This window comes from Anguilla rostrata, chromosome 13 (genome assembly GCF_018555375.3).
Source record: "Anguilla rostrata isolate EN2019 chromosome 13, ASM1855537v3, whole genome shotgun sequence".
Lineage (NCBI taxonomy): Eukaryota > Metazoa > Chordata > Actinopteri > Anguilliformes > Anguillidae > Anguilla > Anguilla rostrata.
In genome coordinates this window covers 28,667,946-28,682,533 of record NC_057945.1, presented here as the reverse complement: position 1 = coordinate 28,682,533, position 14,588 = coordinate 28,667,946, and the positions used below count along the sequence as shown (strand labels likewise).

Below are 14,588 nucleotides of genomic sequence, written 5' to 3'. Positions count from 1 at the left end.
TGGACCACTTCCCGTGTCTCTGAGTAATTTCATTAATTCTGGTAAGCCATAGTGGCTCAAGTGTTTGGTCATCTGACATCTTAGATGACCTCTGCGATGTCACCGGGGGGACATGAAACATAAAGGGTTCAAAGTTCCATCCATTTTAATCACAGCACAAATTCAAAGGGGCTTGATCCAGGCCCTGAACACTCTGACGACACCATGATCTCTACAATAATAATGAGTACAGGAATAAAACATGCAAACAAAAACCGCCCCAGGCGCTACAGTTGTTTGTGGGGCTGCCACCTTGTAGTTTCCCACAGATGGTGATTTGTGTAGCACTACCCAGATTAAAATCAAAAGGTGGGATAGCGCACTAATTGGATTGGTCTTTGCAGGGATGTTTAACGTGTTTAAGAGGGGGGCTTACGGCCCTCACAAGACAATGTGTTCCAGTTTCCCAGCTGTTTTCGGCCCTTCGCTTTATCAGCCTAGCATCACTGAGATGGATTATGGTCCATCCACACGCTGCTCACCATCTGATTTCAGTACTTCCTCCACTGTGGGGGAATGATCAGTGGCATCGCTTTATAATGTGCCTATCAGAATTGAGGAGGTACAGAAATCACAGGTCTAAAGTGGCAGACACAGTAATGATGGGGTCTATGTCTTCCACACATATAATACTTCTGTAGAGTGGCTCTGTTAGGACTGCTGGTAGCAGTTAATCCCTCCCCTCGATACCAATAACCCTCAAGCCTGACATTGATAAAGGCACCAGGAGGTCAAATGCTGCTAACCTTGGACAGAAAGATGGTACCGCTGTGCTCCTGACCTCTTTAAGCTACAATGGAGGACAAAAAAAGCCATGAGGTCAGCTGTGGACAAGGGTGCAACACTCAATGAACCCAAAACCTGGGGCCACATTGTTCTATGCTACAGTACACCAGACCACTCAGAGTCACTGATCGACCTCATCTGGAAAAATCATTTAGAATTTTAAACAAAGGCAATTACGAATGCGTAAGTGCACCGTAAAACCAAAGCACATCCATTCAGCCGGTCAAATGAGAACAAAGCTCACACTGCTGTGGGAACCTTTGATTTAAATTAGCAATTCAATCTTTAGAGGGCAGAATGGTAGATAACAAGTGATTGACTGCCTGCCGTACCAAAGTCACCCACTCCCAGCTCAGAGGAAACGACTGCCGTCCCACTACTCTGTGTGAATTCATCACATCAGCCATCATTCCAGTTTAATTTCTATGTCCTACAAAACAATAAAGGCCTAGGTTCAACCAACATTTGAATTAAAATTTGTCAAACAGTTAAATTAATGTGTTTTTTTTCATGGTCACAGTTTGGCATATTCAATAATACCAAAATTAAAAGAAAGTTCTGGCAATTACTTGTTTATATTTTGCCATCGTAAATGACAAGTTCAGGACACTGAATCCAGGCTGAAAACTGTGATCATGTTATAAACCAAAATAAATCCTGGGGCCAATGTTAGTAGGCAGCTGTTACCACTGTCACCCTCAGATACTTTTCCTGCTCACCTCAGCAGGTAACACCCGCTTGATTTTTTTTTCACGTTCAATTCTTGCAACTTTACATCAGCCAAGAATGTCATGATAGTTTTCAGTATGATTTCAGCATGTTCAGTTGATTTCATGTACAGTATGACTGCTGCATGAACCTCATCTCTGTGGTCACTGGGCAGGGTTCACATATAGTTTAATTTCCTCTTTCACTTAAAGCTCTGCAGCCTTGCAGGCCGTATGGCACTCTGCATTTTATCTGCAAGCCTGTAATAGGATTAAGTACATCCTACCTTGTCAGGCTGGATTAGAATACACTGCGTACCAAACAGCCAACACTGGAAGACAAGAACGCCACTCTCCACCGGCTCTCCAGATAATCACCGTGATGGCATCCCGATTTCAGCCATATTACAGAGTATAATGGAGGAATGAATTAACATTAAAAAGCAATTAGTCCATCTGCACAGTGCTGTGCTTGATCATTTGTCGTATCTTTTTCTTCCTTTTGGCCCTCCCAACAGGTTCCCATTTTGTTGTGATTCAGTACTACCCAGCTGTCGTTCCCACGTCGCCCCAGTTCTGCATCTACTTCTACGACGGCTGAATATCTGTCTGTTCTAACTCTACATTGTGGGTCGTGATGTGGGCCCCGATGTGACTTGTTGAATCGTACCACGCAGTGCAGCTAATTGACTCTGCTAAAATATGCCATTACATCGCTCCCTAATTTGTCATTTGTTCCAGTTTGACCCGTAGCTAACAGAGGTCCTAACAGCACAAACAAGATCTGAAAATTCCCACAGATTCCGCTCTGCGCTCGTGAACGCAATTCATTTATTATTAAAACTTCCACAGTCGCAGCTAAACAGCAACACGCCTCCTTAATGAGATCAGGAAGTTAGAGCAATATTAAATAATAAGCTTGTCTAATTGAGATTTGGCTCAGTCTCGCTCCTTTTTGCATGCATGCCAGCAAGCGAACAGTTCAATTACAACACCATTAATATTTCAGCAGTCTGTGTTGGGAGCAGGTGGATGAGGTGGGGGAGGGAGAGGAGGATGGAAGGAGAGAACGGTAGCCGGAGAGCAGGACATGGGGAGGATGAAGATGGATGGTGTGGAGCCACGCAAATGAACTGCGGACCCCCTGACTCCCCTCCCCGGTGGATGCGTGAACTCTCTCGCCGACCTTGAGCGACCCCCGAAGGACCAACAACTGAATGTGACAAGCCTCAAGTGACAGCTCCATGGAGGAGCCTTTTTGGTTAACCATAAGCAATGTGACCTCACAGGGCAGTTACTTTTTTACTGGTCAGCCAGCACTTTGCTCTTGGGACTTTCGTGTACCACAGTGCTCCATGAGATCTTGCATAAGGATTTTCTCAGTACCACTGTGATGGGCTTCGCACTTGGTGAATGGCTCACCATCATGAACATGAGATATTAAGCATTATAAAATACATAGGATGCCTGATTAAACGAAAAAATGTCTGTGGTCTTTTTTCTGTCTTTATCTCTGTGCTAAGTATAGCTAGTTTCCCTAATGAGGTAATATAGTTCTATAGTTTATTTGCCTAATGAGGTGGTAAATGCTCCCATTTTCCCCATTTTATATCACAATTGTTGTCCCTGGCACAAATATCTAGATCCTTTTTGATCTCATCAGTGAATAAACAGTGCAATTATGAATTGTGCCGTGCGTGAAAATTTGAAATGATCAAATTTGCAATGCGCCCTACTGTTCAATGTAGGGATTGCAGCATATTTATTGCATTCATAAATTATTTCATTTAAAGAATCCAAAAAAGAATCCGCCACAGATGATTCAATGATTCTGATTCAGTCAATCTGAGAAATAGCATGATTTGGTAGTGAATCATGATATAATTCACTATGTACTTAGCAGACATGTTTATACAGTATGTCCAACATTTGTACTTTGAATGCATTTAACACATTTCCTATTTACAGGGCATGGCTGGGTATACAGTGAAAGGATTGCCCTTCTCTCAAGGGCATGCAGAACAGTGTTCCACTTTCTCGTTTCAAAACCTCTGGCCACCTTCCACAAACGAAGAAAAATGTTAACACCTGCACTCTGCCATTTCTGTTCAGCTCCTGAATACAGGATATCTGCAGGGTTAAAAACCACACCCACACACAGACACACAGATGCCTACACAACAAACATTGTGATTGTGATGAACATGACTCATAAAAATGGAACAAAAACTCCACACCACAATGCTGCCCATCAGTTGAAGAGTTGATTTCAAAGAGCTCGGTGGCCAGAGGACACATATAAATTGCTCCCAAGCCCTGAGAGGGTGCAAACGAAGTGCCAATTAAATGATTAACAGCTTTGTGTTTAATACACAAACTGTTCAAACTATGAATCACTCCATTTTGCTGAATCAGCAATGGTTTTTTTCTCAGTACTCTTTGAAGTTCTGAGCCACTGAGGAGAGCATCTCACCGTGGACCGTGATCATATTATTCTCTGATCCTAAACGAGTGGCCTGGAGTGTAATGGATGTGAAACAGGGACTGCAGAGACAAGGATATAATTTTGTGTGAGCGAAAGTGGCGAGGTCTTCGCTGTGTTCATTCTCAGGAGCTGACTGATGTTGGTAATTTCCCAGGATAAAGCCCTGCCAATGTAGGGCATGATGGATGGTGCTTATATCCCAAATCCCTTCTTCTGTCAAAAGCCTGAAGCAATTTACTTTGTACTATAGAGGAAAATACTTATTTCTTAACACAGATACAGAAATACATTGAATAAAGTAATATTTATTATAAGGGATATTTTGTTCAGTCCAAATAGCCTATACATCTAAAATGTATTTATTTATTTATTTATTTAACTTTTTTTTTTTTTAATACCTGAGACATATTTCCAATGTATGACATATGTTTGACAGATTCACTGTATTTTGTACTCTACTTCCGGCTCTCAGCAGCAGCTGGGCATCTGCACAGTATCCCCAAAGTTTACTGTTTGAAAGATATGCCAGAAATGAGCAAAAAACCAGTGCTTCCTTCACAGAATAACAAAGGAGTTAAGAATTAACTGCAGGGTGCTGCTTCCGCGATGAGACTCAAAACATGTTTTGTCATTAATTATTCCAATGACTAGGCCTACTATATCAATGTGAAGTCGAATAACATATTTTAATTAATATTTTCTAACAGCACATCTACGCATGAAATACAGACACTCTGTGGAATGAGACTAATGTCATTCATGACACCAGACATGCAGGGCAGAATCCAGCTGTGAAAAGGCTCTTTATCTGGGTTTAGTTCAGCCCATATGACCAGACAACATTACAGCATCTAAGCCGGCGGGAGTGTATTGTTCACCAATACATCGTTTTAAATAATAAATTATATATATTTAAAAAAAAGTTATTCTATAAAATATAGGAAATATATTAGTGCAGGGCTTCAAAACGATATCCATGTGACATCCTTATAATTATAGTAGCCTAAAGTTCAAGAAACAGAAGCAGAGAGGAGCAGCGGCAGACTTTCGAATGATTAATTATGATTTCTTAGCCGTTTTTTTCCCGGTGTATTTTAACCAACAACTTCTTTAAAAAATAACTTACGCGTTAGTAAGTGAACAAAGCGTGAACAATCTTTTGATAGGGTCCACCAAGCAATCCGCTCTTCTCCTTCAATGTCAGAACAACGCAGGTCTGTGTAGCCCATTCAACTTGTGAATTCGGAGAAGCATGAGGTTCGCCTTTCTGTCAGTTAATTCGCAAGGCAGATGACAGTACGGATGCTCTCTGCGATAAAACGCACCAAGTCTTCAACAAGCGCCACTACCGCGCAATAATGACAACAAATATCTTGCCCTTTTAACTGTCAGCGGAGAAACAACGACGTCGGGAAAAACGGCGTTACTTACAAGAGAAGACTTCATCTCAGCGATCTTCCCAAAAGGGTCTGAACAACAATTTCCCTCGTGTGCACTCAATCCAAGGGAAAGCGGAGCACGGCATGCAGGAAGTGTAATGTGTGACGATATCCAGGGACAGTTCTCTACAGGGCGCTTTGTGGCGTTCCCCGCTTGAGAGGAAGTGTGGAGACATATGTTGCCAAAGCTTCTCACTTGGCAAAGAAGCTCATTAAGCCACTGACAATCATTCCAACAAAGCCAGATCTAAAGGCTATTCACTGGGTGTGTACAAAAGGGAGAGGAAAAGTAGAGGAATGGCAGATGAGCAAGCTCCATTTTCTCCCCCTGGTCTTTGCCTTTACAAATATGTACACTTTATGTTTGAAAACACCAGGATGCATTTGGAGGACACTGGAGGACAGCACAGCTGTAGTAGATGGCAGAAACCATAGTATGTGCACGAGCAGCATTTTGGAGATTACTCAGACGGTGAGTAAATTCTCTAGTGACAGGTCTGTGCAGTCCTCTGTGAGGTATAGACAATTCCTAACGCCAGGGAAATTTTCTGTATGTCTTTGACAAAAGATAGAGGATGCATAATGTTCAGCTGTTATTTTTGTTTGTTTGTTTGTTTTTTTTGTAGAGACAATCTGTGTTGGTCTGATTTCTTGTTTGAAAAAAAACAAAACATGGCATTAACTGAATATATTAGATCAATGTCTTTGGCCATTGGCTTGTATTATTTATTTTCCCTATTTGCTCAAAGCTGTGAGCCAATTGGATTAGAGCAATAATAGGATTTTGCTAGGCATTGGTTGGTTAGGTGTGGTGGATTGACACCAGTTGGTAATCAGTCCAAGCCTGCACAGATGGGAACCAGCACAGTGCGTGATCTGCTGACAAAACATACAACACTGGGACAGCCAATTACACATGCTGCACGGTCCACCAGAGAGCCCGGATTTCTATCGCCATCCTGGGGGAGGGCTGCCGACAATCTGTATGATATATGGTGTGGACCATGATCTCAGGCTTGGGGATATACTGAGGAGAATGGGGAAAGGAGAAGGAGGGGAAGAGACGGGTGGAGAGGGGAGGAGGGAAAAGGGGGCGTCTCACTTGAATTATGCTGATGTGAGCTGTGGAACTGCTGCAGAAACGGTTAGAGAGATGCTCTTTCTAGGCCGTACTGGCAATGTACTGTAGGACTTGTAAGGTTATCTTTGTTGCATGATTGTACAGTAGTGGGAATTAAAATGCATCTTATAAAGCAAAGCATTTGAATTTATATTATCAGATTCTTCAGTGGGAAATCATCAATGTGGTAATACATTTATATATGTTTTGTGTTTTATAGTAATTTTCTGCATGCTTATAATTCATACTCACAGGCATGCATGCACACACGCACACACACACACACATACACCACATTGTGGACAGCAGTATGACATAAGAGTCTGCATTTTACAAGAACCAGTGGTTTAAACTCTGCCAAACTGTCTCATCTTATCGATATTCACCAAACTCAGAATTCTCATGGAATATTGGAACAGTCCTTTAGTGACCCTGGAATGAAGTGGGAATTATAATCATGCAAACAGAGCCTTATAAAAACAAAAGCTTATGGCAGTGAGCATCTCAGCTTTGGTCGGGAGGTAGGCATGAAGGTGGCAGGAAAAGCTGCCAGTTTCAAGTCCAGTCTTTGTGCGTTAAGCTTTGACAGTCCTGACATATTCCTGGGTAGTTCCTTGGCAGTGGCTACCCAACACTCCTTTTGACTGCTTGCTCTGACTCCTATATCAGCAAAGATTTAGCACACTGAGCATTTCAACCAGCAGGTTAAAGCAAACACTTCTTCTCCCATTTGCAAACCAAAAGCAGCAAGCATGCCATTAAAATGACAAGTTCCAGAGATGGAGATTATGGCTGTTCATTAAGAGTGTCCTGGAAGCAGGCAGTGAAACAGAAAGAAGACCAGCTCATATGCTTGTTATTTTAAGTCATTACTGTAAGTTGTAAATGACCTACTACAAAGGTCTGGGAATGGTACAGTTGGTCCACCCATTGATTGTCCCCATTGAGTGCCTTTTGTTCTTTTGAATTACAGTTGTTTTTTTTATTTTTTACCTCAGTGACGCATCTAGTCCTTTTTGAGATCCGTTAATAATTTTCTCACACACCTTATGCGTACATTCTTTCTGGTTGATTGATGTTGATTGCAAAAGCAAATGTAAAAGTGTTCACAGCTCTGTTCCCCTCCCCTCGCCCCCACAGTAACCACATCACCTGCAAGATCGACAGGTGCAAAGACAAATCATGACATTTGCGTATAATGTCATTATGTGAATCATTTGCTTTGTACTGCCGAAACTAAGTCCCTCTTCTTAGAAAAAAAGTATAACAATGAAATGACTTCTTGAATTTTCCAACAAGAAAGACAAAGTCAGAACCGCGTTGGGAGGAAGTGAATTAACTTCTTCAGAAGTGATGAGCATCCCACATGATTCAAGTACTTTTTCCAGGATGTTTGTGACTATTAACTGTACTTGTAAACCTGTAACCAGTGTGCTTCGTAGACTATATTTATGATCGGCCTTTAAAAATGGGGCACATATCAAACACATTTAATTACACTCACAGGCATCAAAACCTGGCAATCTGGAAAAACTACCATGTGTCCTTTAGTTGGTGTTACCAAGTGAAATTCTATAGCATGCACAGTAAAATAAAAATGTTTACACTACACCCATATTTCCATTTCGTCATTGGGCTGTCCCAACAGATAAAGTATACAGTAAGTACCACAGATCAAAACAATCTTTCATTTTTTGTTATAAGGGTGAGATTAAAACATTTTGGCATGATGCCTGCATTGCTGACATGTTATATTCCATTGGCAAATGTTATGCATTTGAGCTAAATGTTCCCATAGATGTACAAGGACATTCAGGAAGGTTCCTATTTCAGAAACCTCACTGACACACAGCTGTTGGTTTCTGCCACAAAACCAAATTCCTCATGATAGGAACAGACATGTCCAAACAACCCTCTTAGCTTGTCGGGGTGATAGATGTTTAAACTATTGAAAAGTGCCTTAAAACCTACTGGCAAAATTCATACAGTCATAATGTAGAAGTGAACAACGATACTAAAGGGGCATGTTCAGACAACGTTTTTCCAGTAAATGCGACACTGTGGCAATGTATTACATTAAAATGATTTACACTTACATTGAGTTTTTTTCATTATAATTTCAGCTACAGCACAAAGAATAAAGTTGCAATGTTTTTTTTTTTTTTTTAATACTCTAGCTAAAGGTATCTAATACTCAGTTTTAGATACCTTTAGCTCAAGTGTGAAGAATACTGAGCCAGCCATTTACCTGAATTATTTTGACTGTATAGTATTTATGTTAATGTACTTCATATTTCTGTTTGTACTGTATGTATTACTGTGCTCAATATACTGACCTTTACCAAAGATTTCTATTGGCCCTATTTTGAATACAAGTAGTTTTTTTTTTCTCCTCACAAATAAGACTGTACACCAGCAATGGCAGTATAATACAAGTTCTTATATATGTTGGAAAACATGTAACTTACAACTTAAAGCCTTCTTCAAAACTCTCTATTTTCAGCTACCAGTTGCGTTAAAGACCAGAGATTTGAATTCCATAAAAAATGCCCGTTTCAGACGGTTCAGATGTTGTATTGAAAGACACCCCATTTTATGTTGAATCAGACTTGCCCTTTCTTGCCCAAATCTTTCCAATTTGCACTGTGTACATTGGGGGTTTAAAATATATGATTGATTCAGATAAGGCTATATTTTATCTGCGCTGGCTCTGTCACTTGACGCATCTGCATCATTAAAATAGGGGCTCTTGTGTTTTAGGTTGACATATTTGTTGTAGTTACTGCTGTTAAATTCCTTCTTTCTGGTTTTGAACGTCCAGCACCAGGTGTTTTGGGCTCATGGCATGAGTGTTTGATAATCTCTTTATAAACTTCCTGTGCCCTTTTTTTAAAACAGCTTTGAATTGCTTAATCGCTGGACCCCGGATGGCTGCACAGCTCTAATGACAAGCATATTGCTGTTCAAATACCAGAATTGTAATCACCCATGTTTATATGCAATTCTCCATTATCCCTGACACTTTAATAGGCTTTGGAATTACTTCCAGGTTCATTTTTATAGGTGAGGTGGAAATGTATTAAAGTAAAAAAAAAAAAAAAACTTTTTTTTTCTTTTTTTATGTTAACATGTGTAAAAATGTAACTATACACAGGAACGTTTGTAGCCTCTGGCTTCCTGACCACTGCTGAGACATTCAGCATTAACTTTTTCTAGTTAGCCATGGCATAATTAGCTGTCTGTCACCTCCCTCTTGTGACTCTGCAATAAACTTACAGCTTGATCAATTAGGCATCAGCTTGGGGCAGGAACACCCATTTTAGGAGGAAATGGGAAGTCCAATTTAACAGGCTTAGACATTAAAGCAGTCGTCAGCGGTTTATCTATCTATGTATCCATGTCAATTGACCGCTCCAATACCACAACCCAATTAAATGTTTGTGTGCCCTAAATAATACGCCAATCATGTTACAGTGATCACACACGGGATTCCGTCGTGTCAGTAACTTTGTGAGCATAAAAACTGACCAAAAACCTCAAACCATTGGATAGCGTAAAACTTGTAATACCTGATGAAGTCATTTTGCTGCTGTTTTGTTGTTGTGTTTGTTTTGCTATGCATATGTTGGTCTGGAATAGCAAATTCTCTGACCTTGTTGTTTTTGCTAAAACTTAATTTTATGAGACTGAATAAACTAACTAACCATGTAATATAAAGTATAACATGAATTAACCTTTGTTAAATTGTAGTACTGGCAACCTCTATGTTTAGCCGTCACAGAATTATCATTTCCTCTGATTAAAAATCGTAAAATATTATTCCTCATTTTATGTAAATTATTGTTTTAAATTAGCATATTCACATATTCATTGTCATAGCCAATAAATATATATGCTTTATACAGAATTCTGACTGGTTGTTGAACTCAATTGTCCTGAATAAACCTGACCAAACCTCACTATATGTATATGTATTGGTGCCCAGTGTGAGGATTGTTGAAAAGGACACGTTTTAATTATCTGTCCTCACTATTCTAAAATTTGTAGAGGTATTTTCCCCAACACATGCCTGGGTTAGGAACACAGTGAGAGGTAGGCTCTGTTCGTGGCTTGGTTTGCACTGTACCGCATAAGCTGTTATCACAACAAATATGCATGCTGTCCACTTGAAGGTTGGATCTTCTGAATTAAATCCATTTTTACATGTTGACAAAAAAAAAATCTTGTTTTGCAGTTTCCTAAACATTACATTACCTAACTGCCAGGCCCTTAGTACAGGGCACACTGAACTAGCTTGCAGTGTCCCAAAAGAAAAGAGCTGGCAGCCAACCATGGTGAGGCGGTGAGAGACCGCCTTTGCCAGACAAGCAACTCTGTCAGCCAGCCCCTCTCACAGATGGCGTGTTCTGTGATCATGGCTGTGATCATGTGATTGCTCATCGTGATTAGAATACATAATGGAGACCTAATAACTCGCATCACAAAGAAGGGCCTGCTTCTCACAGATAACAGAAATACTACTACTACTAATAATAATAATAATAATAATAATAATAATAATAATAATAAACTTTATTTGTATAGCACCCTTCATACAAGAAATGCAGCTCAAAGTGCTTAAAAATCACTTTAAAAAATCACAGAAAGTGCCAGAAATCACTTTAAACCAAGGTCCTTGGTCTCCAGTGTAGGCACAGATGAAGCATTCATTGGAAATTAACACCGAGGATGAAAAAAAAGTTCTGATGTACCTACATCTTTATACAGTATAGTCCATTACTCCTATATTTGAATTCAAATGAAGTCTCTTGAAACCCATTTCAATCAAGTTTCCCCTGGAATCAATAAGTTATTCCCTAAAGGTCACCTCTCACAAAAGGTCTTGCGTGAAGGTTCTTTAGCCCTGAGATGTTTAGAGTGTGTACACATCAGATTGAGTATACCAAGCAAACAGAGGATGAAGACAAATTCATTAAATAGCCAGGCCCTGCTTTCAGTCAAATATGTAGGCATGGAAACCTTGCCTACAAAAGGGTACATATAAGTAAACCAGTCATATGGGTTTTCAGGCTCAGCCATGTAACTGTGACAAATAATCCTTTAAAAAAATAAAGATCCAGTTCAATAATAGTTTAATGGAACGAACCTGGAGGCAAAACTGTATAGATCATCACTATGCAGTGGTACAGGCCTACATGTTAGATAAAAGAGACCTATTATATACCACTCCAGGCAGAATTTGCACTGCCAAGAGGCACCACTGTCCCTTCAATCTGATTTTCAACAGGCTGATTTTCAATTCTTTTGGATACCAGACATGGCTTTTTTTTCCTGAAGGGAAAAAAAGATCCACATTTGGTAATTTGTTTTGCTAGATGGTGAGACCAAATGAACACCAGAGGACTTTAAAGGAAACACAGCTGCTGCCCATCCACACTTTGACCGGCCTGCTGAGGTGGACAATTCATTTAGACGGCTTTCTAATCCGCCAGTGGAAAATGTCCTGGATTGGAAATGGGTTGTGGATGGGTGAGCTGAGCCCCATGTCACGTGGACTAGAGGCAGACGACCGCAGTACGTGTGTGTGTGTGTGTGTGTGTGTGTGTGTGTTCTGAGCCTCTATGCATCCACAGTGCTCTGCTCCAACATTTGCTAGTTTCTATGCAAGAAGGTTGCAACTTGGATTCACAAGAGAGAAATCACTGTGAAACAGAATGACGCATTGTATAAATCTAAATATAAACAGAGCAATTCTAATTGTGAACTGTCATTGTGATAGATTTCTCATTCATTACATGTCCCATTCGATACAGCAGTAATCGTATAACCATTCTCAATAAAACTCTGCCGCAGAGACACTGCATTAATTATTTACCCGTATAATCTTTGTGCTGTGAGTGGTATCTTATTAAACATGCATTATACAACATATCTCACCTGAATAGCACATTAAATTTACAAAATAATATCATGATATTAATTTCTTTGTTAGAAATAGATGATAGCTATACCTAGTTGGGGTAGAACAGTGTCTAAGGAACTGGATTTGTAATGAGAGAGTAGCCTGTCCCCTATGCCTTGCTGTTGCCAGTGATCAAAGTACAGAATTGCTGCATGAAAGTTCCAGTGATGTGAAAGTATGCTATGAAAAATGTCCTGTCTGTTGAGAAAATAATAATAATATTTCTATTCAAGACCACAAACCAGAGTTAAAATGTGTTAGTTGTGTATACTGATGGTAAATGTAATGAATAAACTTAATGACCACTAAGAACAGAGACTGAATAAAATAGAAAAAAATAAGAGTTATGTTCTGTTATGAAGGAAGGACTGTCCTTTTTGACTGTATATTCAGCCACTTTACTTTCATGTGAGCCAATTAGTAGCCTCCAGGTAAAATGCCTAGGGGAAGAAATCTGTAAAATTGCACAAGGAAACAAAATTATTATGCAAATTTACCTTCTGGTACAAGTGATTGATTACATTAATCATCCACCACTAGTTTATCCACTGTGCCGATAGTGGGCCAACATATGGTATGACACCTCTACTAAAACACAGAACCTAGCTGGTAAATAATGTTTAATGCACTGCGATGGATAGTTAAATTCCTTACATCAAGAATGTGAATTTCTTAGGGTTTCAGACACTTTGTTACACACTGTTTGACTAAATAAAGTATAGAAATTAGCAGCCGCAATAAGATCATAAAATATTCAAGTCAGAATTCAGTCAGTCGTTGTCTGAACAGTGGTGCTGTGTCTGCCCACCCCATCCACCACCACAACCACCATCACCACCACCATATGCAACAGCACAATGAAGAAATAAAAACTAGCATGGGTTCAGCCAAAATATTGAACATTTATGAATAGCATTCATTTAAGGACAAAAATGTATTACTCTGTCACAATACACTGAGCTGTGTACACAGAACAACGCCCATCAATGGTGACTAAGCTACTTTTCTGTATAAGTAATACAATAACAATGTGGTACTGTATAACAATAAGAGTGCTATTTAGCGATACTTTGCAAACTGAAGGAGAAAATGCCACTGTATCAAAAACCACTGTATCAAAGGCCCTGGATACATCTGTCTTTGTATGTGACAGACACAGGATTACCTGACAAATCCAAAACTTCACGTCCAATGATGTAAAGGTCCAAAAGACCTCTTTCCATATATCAACCACTCCATTTATTTTTCAGCTGCTTCACTGCTTTTTTGGGCATCCATAATTTTGGCGTACACAACATTTCTATGATGAAATCATATTTTTTATTATTTTTACCGTACATTGCATGTTACAAATATCCCTGTGACCAAGACATGGTTTTCCGATATGAGCTATGAATTATGCAGGAAATTATTTGAAGGAAATAAAATTATGAGCATAAATTAAAACCTGTTGCACATTTTTTCCATATCAGTATGCATGCCTGTCCTTGCATCCTTTTACAGCCACAGTACATATCTCCCTTGAGTTCTGACTGTATTTCCCCCTTCAGGTGGATATGGGATAATTCCTCCAAATAACTCAAGTATCTCTAAATTGAACAGATGCCATAACTGTGTCAAGCTGACTGTGTTATCCTTAAATGCCACAGGACTGCAAATAATTTACTCAGAAGCAATAAAAACCAAGTACAATAAATGCTCTAAGTTGTCTTCGAAGGCAGCACTTGTCCTTATCAGAGACTCAAAATTAAATGAAAGTTGTAATTGGCTTCTTGACAAACTCAGCTACTTCAGAAATCCAAAAAGTCTGTTACCATTTAAACCAAAGTCAATGACACATGTTAATTGAAACCAGACCATAGTGTCAGTTCAGTTACACGACTATTTCATTCTCTCCTTGTACAAAATTAGTAGATAGAGAATAATCAGATAAAATACACCAACGTGTATTTTTACATGGACAGGCATCATTTACTAGGGTAATACGGTACCTTTTAAAATACAATTTAAAAATTATGTCTCATGCAATATTGAATTATTTCATGATTTA

At 39.5% G+C, this 14,588-nt stretch overlaps 1 protein-coding gene across 18 annotated transcripts in view; it reads right to left on the bottom strand.

The window, feature by feature from the left end:
* The window catches only part of chl1b (cell adhesion molecule L1-like b), a 74,284-nt gene that overhangs the window by 32,135 nt on the left and 27,561 nt on the right, over positions 1–14,588 (bottom strand). For 4 of the 18 annotated variants that reach the window (XM_064304866.1, XM_064304863.1, XM_064304865.1 and 1 more), the window contains exon 1: positions 5,449–5,654. The exons of 2 other annotated variants lie outside the window; for them this stretch is intronic. The gene's annotated coding sequence lies outside the window, so the exon portion shown is untranslated. Of the gene's footprint in view, positions 1–5,143; positions 5,163–5,448; positions 5,661–14,588 lie in introns of those variants that run through there. 12 more of the 18 variants (XM_064304855.1, XM_064304860.1, XM_064304862.1 and 9 more) reach the window with 9 other exon arrangements.